This window comes from Lipotes vexillifer, unplaced genomic scaffold (genome assembly GCF_000442215.2).
Source record: "Lipotes vexillifer unplaced genomic scaffold, Lipotes_vexillifer_v1.1 scaffold182, whole genome shotgun sequence".
Lineage (NCBI taxonomy): Eukaryota > Metazoa > Chordata > Mammalia > Artiodactyla > Lipotidae > Lipotes > Lipotes vexillifer.
In genome coordinates, this window is record NW_006798798.1 from 7,868,430 (window position 1) to 7,875,175 (window position 6,746).

The 6,746-nt window shown below is 49.3% G+C and overlaps 1 non-coding gene across 1 annotated transcript; it reads left to right on the forward strand.

The window, feature by feature from the left end:
* Positions 1 to 6,454: 6,454 nt before the first annotated feature.
* Positions 6,455 to 6,527, forward strand: TRNAE-CUC (transfer RNA glutamic acid (anticodon CUC)). Its single transcript has one exon. It is a non-coding gene; the product is annotated as a tRNA-Glu (tRNA).
* The last annotated feature ends 219 nt before the right edge of the window (positions 6,528 to 6,746 follow it).

The window sequence follows — 6,746 nt, forward strand, 5'->3', positions numbered from 1 at the left end:
AGAGGCAGGATGGGGATGGGTATAATGGGAATCTTCTCTAAATGAGGGCCGACTGAATCACTTTATTAGTAGGTGAGTAGGTCCCTGATGCCGCAATGTGAAGCTCTGGTAAAGTCTAAAAAGGAGAATGCAACTTGTAGCAGAAGGCCCCGGTGGGCTTGCTCCTCCTTCAGCTCAAATCTAAATGCCTAGATCAGTCACTTATACACCTGGCCGCCCCCATCACCGCTTGGTCAGGAGGGGTGCATGTGGCCAGGCCCTCTTAGAGGTTGGGTGCCCAGGGTGTGTGTCCGGTTCCGAGACAGAAAGCAGAAGAGAAAGCTGCCGTCTCTGGGCGCAGGGAGAGAAAAGAGCTAGTAGCCCTGGTCCCAGTCTTTGGGGCTGTTAATTCTGTGCACTGGAAAAGCGGGTGCCAGCAACAGTCACAGGCTCTGACCAGTCAGATCAGCCACCCCTTCTTCCTTCCTTGGTCTTCGTGGTGAGGTGTGAATGGATGGTCTTTTCCATGTGAGTTGAGATGAAATACGAGGGATGAAGTGCAGGAACAGGAAGGCCCAGGTGGCACAGGCTGAGTCTGCCTTGGGTTCAGGAGAGCAGCGCCCTGGCTGGCTGGCCCTGCAGAAGCACCTTGCCTGGAGTCATGGCATGCAGTAATGCCGGCTTCACAGGATTTCAGCGAGGCTGGAAACCAAGGTCATTAACATGTAAATACTTTGAAATGTGATATAAGCGATTGGTTTTCAGGATGTTGTTTGTGGAGTAATGGAACTTTTGTCAGACACTGCCCTGAAAGCCCATTTTTAAAAAGAGGAAAAAGTGGAGCTGCTGTAGGTGAATGGGGGTGCAGAGGCCTGGAGCCTCGCCCGCTACCCCCCTTACCCTCGGCTGTCTCCCCAAGGACCATACTCAGGGGAGTTCAAGGTGAAACCTCCTGGGACTCTAGGGAGCCCTGGCTCTGCCTCCAGCTGGCCCTGGGCCCCAAGCAAGTCATCTCAGCATTCTGAACCTCAGTTTTCTTATCTATCAAGTGGGCAGATCAGACTAGATTGAAGAGTTCTTCACCCATTTCCTATGAACAGAGGCTTCAGAGATCTTTGACATCCTTGAAATAGTTGTGTGTGTGTGTGTGTGTTTCCTGGAGAGACATGCCATAGTTTTGTTTTGTCAGCTCCTCACAAGGGTTGTATTCACTGGAACATGAAGGAGTGCTGTATTGATTTCTGAGGTCCCTTCCAGTTCTATCAGTCAGTTATTTCTGTTGTAAATGACAGAATCTCCCCAACTCAAACTGTCTTAAACTGCAAAGGGAAGTTAATGGCTCTGGGACCTGAAATCTCAGAGCTAGCCTGACTGGAGTCTGCACTCAGGTATTCTTGTCAGGAATACACCCTTCACCACTGCTAGATTCTGCTTCTTTCACCTTTAACTTTATTCTTAGGTGTCCATCCCCTCCCTCAGGTGGCAAAGAAGCCTTCAACAGCCCCTGCCTTACACCCGTTTCTTTCCCCCAGTAATCCAGCAAAATTTCCAGGGCCAACTCTGATTGGCCTTGCTTGGATCATGTGTCTCTCCCAGAGTCAATCACTGTGGCTGAGGGGAGGAACCATCAGGCTAGGAGTCAGGCCCGGACCCGCTCTCACTCCCGGGTTCTCTCATCTTGGCTTCTACTTCTTGGTATACACCCTGGGAAGCGAGGTGTGCAGCCCTGTGACTGTGACTTATGTGACAGATGAGCCAGGGCTGTTGCTCTGGTAGGTGCTGGAGTTGCTGAGGCAATTCCAAGGGCATCTTCCCTTCCCAGGTGGTGTAAGAGGGGCTCTGGGATGTCTGGGGTCCTGGCTGAATTCCTGGCGCTGTAGCCTGCCTTTGCTGCCATTTCCACACCCCTTCAGCATCTGCTGCAGCCCCTCCTGTGTATCAGGGACCTCAAACTGATGGACATCACAGCTTCCTCCCCTTGACAGGGAGTAGATTCTCAGCTCAGAGGGACGTGGCAGCACTGTACTTCACTGCTAATGTGCCTTTAAAGAGCCATGAACATCACTCTAGAGAAAGAAAGGGGGGAAAATGAATGGCAGAAAAGCAATTTCTGATGCAATTTAAAAGGCAGTGATTACAATTTTACAGGAGCTTTATTGCAGGGGCTTCCTGATCATCCCAGGAATTTTTTTAATTGCAAGCCTGGTGATAAAGGAAAATGTTCTGGGTGCTTCTGGTTCCCTCCTGGCCTGCCAAGCATCTTGAAAATCAAAATTGTTAGTGTTTCATAGACCAGCTTTAGGGATTGCAACTACCCAAGATGCTGTTTCTGATCTCTCAAAGAGTGTGTGTTTTTCTGTATTTGCTGATTCTATGTATAGTAACTGTTTCTAATTTTATTTTATGCTTTCCTAAGTGGCTTGGTAGTAAGCTCTGGGAATTGTCAAGAACCGTACTCACTTCTTCCCTTCTATGTTAGTTGAGAGTCATTCGGTTGCGTGAACAAATAGAAATTCAGGTCAGCCTGTGTGAGTATAAAAGGAAATGTTTGAACTCACAGCCTGGAACGTTCTATATGTAATGGCTTCAGGGTTGCCAGGACCGTGTTTCCTTCCATCTCCTGGCTGCAGTTCTCTGTTGGTTTTATGGTCAGATAGGCTCTGAGGCAGCTCCACATATATATCCAACCAACTTAGCAGCCCCAGAGATTTCCCCATAATCCCAGCACATGTCCTGAGACTGTTTAGTGGACCTAATCAGCCTGGCTTTGGTTCCAGGGCCACCCTGAGCCATGTCTGAGGCCAGGGGCGGGGAAGAGGAGATGCGGTGGCTTTATTGGCCAGGCCTGGGTTTTGTGACACCACTCCCTTCCCTACCAACCCATGGATTGGGTCATTCCCATAGGAATTCCATGGGCTGAGTGAGAAAGATGAGGCTCGGAGGGCCGACCTGGAAAGGGAAATGGATGCAGGATGAACCAAAACCACCAATGCTCAGGACCCCTTCCCATACGAAACTCACGAGGATCTGAATCTGCCACACACCCCCTAGTTGTTACGTTCCCTGGGCACACGCTCCACCTTTACCCTATCTCAGGGCTAGCGTAGGGGTTCTTAATCTCAGGTCCATGGACCCTTGAAGGGTCCTTGGATGGAACTTAGAGGATTGTGAAGTTGGCTGGGAAAATAATTACATCTTTATTTTCTCTACCATCTAACTGAAATTTAGCATTTCCATTCCTTCTGAACAAGGGCCACAAAGCACATTGTATCAGCAACGCCTGTGACTTTGTCGCTGCTAGAGATCAAAACGTTTTCCGTGGGCTTCCCTGGTGGCGCAGTGGTTGAGAGGCCCGCGTACCTCAAAAAAAAACCAACAACAACAAAAAAAACGTTTTCCATGTCACATTACAGTTGTTGTAGATATTACAGGGTACTGTTTACACTCATCTCTTTCTAAATTACTATAGTTATTGGACCCACCACTAAGATCTCATAATTTAAAGCATTCACAAAGAAGCACAAATATTACTGTATCTCAGGTTAGGTTTTGTTTTACAGATATTTTCTTTTTTTTTTTTTCTTGCGGTACGCGGCCCTCTCACTGTCGTGGCCTCTCCCGTTGCGGAGCACAGGCTCCGGACGCGCAGGCTCAGCGGCCACGGCTCACGGGCCCAGCCGCTCCGCGGCATGTGGGATCTTCCCGGACCGGGGCACGAACCCGTGTCCCCTGCATCGGCAGGCGGACTCTCAACCACTGCGCCACCAGGGAAGCCCTGTTTTACAGATACTTTGATATCTGAATATAATCAGATAATCTTGTAATCTTGTGTGTTGTATTTTGTACATTTGAACACATGATTCTGAGAAGGAGCCCAAACCCTTCTTCACCAGGCTGTCAAAAGGGGCCCCTGGCCTGAGAAAGATAAAGAACTAAGAACCCCTTTTGGCTTCTCCAGAACCCCTAAGGGCAAGATTATTGAAGCTATCTTGATTCCTGGACTCTGGAAAGTAAGCCAGCCGCTTGCTAGGTTTCCTTCCTCTGAGGCCCCCTGGAGAAGCTGGCTGGCATTTGAGGTCGGCCTTGGCATGTGGACGGCATGTGGACATGGCAGCATTGGGGAAGGATTGGGAGAGGCCTTGCCAGCCTGCAGTTAGCCCTGTCTTCGTTGACCGCCATGACCGTGTGGCCTGGCCAGGTGGTCGGGAGCAGGCTTTGGAGGCAGGCTGCCTGGGTTCATCCCACCTGCAGTGTACTTTTGACTGGCTGGGCAGCCTCTAGGGTTACTGGGGGAGTGAAATGAGTCGGCACAGTTCTGCTAGGATGGAGCCTAGCACATAGGGAGTGAGAGTCATTGTTTAGCATATAGGAAGGTTCTAGGTTGTCCTCTCAGATCTCATCTCCCTGGCTTAGTAAGTGCCTGGCCTAAACCAAAATGTGATGGTGAGCAATGCAGACATTGCTCTTGGCCTGGAGGCATTCATTCATCCATGAAATACCCACTCAAATATGCACAACCATACTAAATATTCAAAAACATAAATTAATAATACAAAGTTACTGGGGCTTCCCTGGTGGCGCAGTGGTTGAGAGTCCGTCTGCCGTTGCAGGGGACGCGGGTTTGTGCCCCGCTCCGGGAAGATCCCACACGCCGTGGAGCGGCTGGGCCCGTGAGCCATGGCCGCTGAGCCTGCGCGTCCGGAGCCTATGCTCCGCAACGGGAGAGGCCACAACAGTGAGAGGCCTGCTTACTGCAAAAAAAAACAAAAAAAAAAACAAAAGAAAAATAATAGAGTTATAAGCCAGTGCTTTTTCTCTGCCACTCTTCTGCTCACAGTTGTCTGAAGGCATTGTCTTTATAATAGGCTTCCATCTGCCCCGTCACCTCCCTGCCCTCATGTCTCTCTCTCTCTCTCTCTCTCTCTCTCCCGTCTCCCTCCTCTCTTCTCAAGGGCTTCTTATAAAGCACGTATTCCTGCCTGCCTCCCTCCCTCCCTCCCTCCCTCCCCACCCGCTCCTGCCTCAGGTCCTGTGCAGTGGCCATCCCTGTGCCTCGAAGGCTTTTTCCCAGATAGTCACCCAATTCGTGGTCTCCTGTCTTCAGGTCTCTGTCTTCAGGCCTCCTCTGACCTCTCTGTGAAGCAGCATCCCATTGCTCTCCTCAGTCTACTTAGTCTCCATCAAGGCGCCGCCGCTCCCTGGCTGAGGATTGCGTTTGTTCAGTGTCTCCCTCCCCTGCTGGAGAGTCTGCCCCCTGAGGACAGCGACTTTGTCTTGGTCACGGTGTACCCTTGGTGCCTGGCATGCAACAGGCGTTCAATAAATATTTGTTGAGGGAGTGACTTTGTGAATGACAGGTGGATACTACAGCAGGAAGGCTCACGCTGGCCAAAGATGTAACCTCATTTTTTTTTTCTCTCCATAGATGCACAGTCTTTGACCTCGGCTCTCCTGGGACCCTCAAGGAGCACTAGTGTCCAGAACATACTAAGGTTGAGTACTGAGATTTGTGTGACTTTCATTTGCTTAAGTTTTACGGCTCATACGTGTAAGGCTCTTTATTATTTAAAAAAATTTTTTATTTGAAAGAGTACCAAGGGAAAGATGTGTGACTCCTTCCCTGTCCCTCCCAACACCCACAGTCTGACATCTTCCCTCCGAGGTCATTGCAGTCAGTAGTTGGGTGGGTGTCTGGCTGGACCTTTCTTCCTGCTCATGAACATTCCTCCTTATCCAAATGCACCCTCATTATTTTAAGTTCTTACATGGAGAAAAAAGAAGCCGTGCTGGATGACGCTTCTGCAGCATGTTTCCCACTGTCCCCAGTGGTAGTATATCTTGAAGATCTTTGTTCATAGCATCCATCAGTGTATCACAGTCTTTTTTTTTAACTTTTCAGTTTCCATTTTAAATTTTACACAGAGTGAAATTCACTTTTTGGTGTATGGTTCTTTGAGTTTAGGCAAATGCATGCCGTTGTGTGACTGCCACCACAGTTAAGATACAGAATGGCCCCATCACCCCATGTGTGGATGTGCTGTTTACCTATAGGCTAAAAGTATAGTGTAGGTAGTTACACGAAATTAAACTATGTACACATGATAAGTACTTACCTATAATATAAAGATTTTGAATGTGTTATAATTAGGTTTCTGGATTTTTTGCTAGTGAACACCCTCTTTGGTTTCTTTGGCCCCGACCAAGTAAAGAAGGGGGCCTCAGGGTGTGGGGCAGTCCAGGTGGTAGTGGGGCATTCCTAAACGAGGATGTCAACCCTTGTTGGCAGGATGCCATAAGGGGCTTGGGAGAGGGGGTGCTGTCTGATCCTTGAATCACCAAGAGACCCCAGTAGCGTGGAAAGTGGGAGAACAGAAGATTCTGGCATCCAGGCTCTGGACGCAGATAGTGGTGTTGGCTGAGTTGCAGGGACCAGTCAGTTGAGTTTGGGAACTGAGTGCATCTAGACAGGGGGACTTCCCCGGTGGTCCAGTGGTTAGGACTCTGCACTCTCACTGCTGAGGGCCTGGGTTCGATCCCTGGTCAGGGAACTAAGATCCCGTAAGCCATGTGGTGTGGCCAAAAAAAAAAGTTAAAAAAAAAAATCTAGACAGTATCCTCTCCCTTGGCTGTTTCTTAGGTCTCTTCATATTCCTTCATCCTGGCCTAAGGCTCTGCCCGGGTACCTGGAGCTTGTTTGTGGGACAGTCTCTTGGGGCCAGATTTCCATTAAGGGATGTTTCTTGGCACAGTTCTGGTTTTTTTTAACA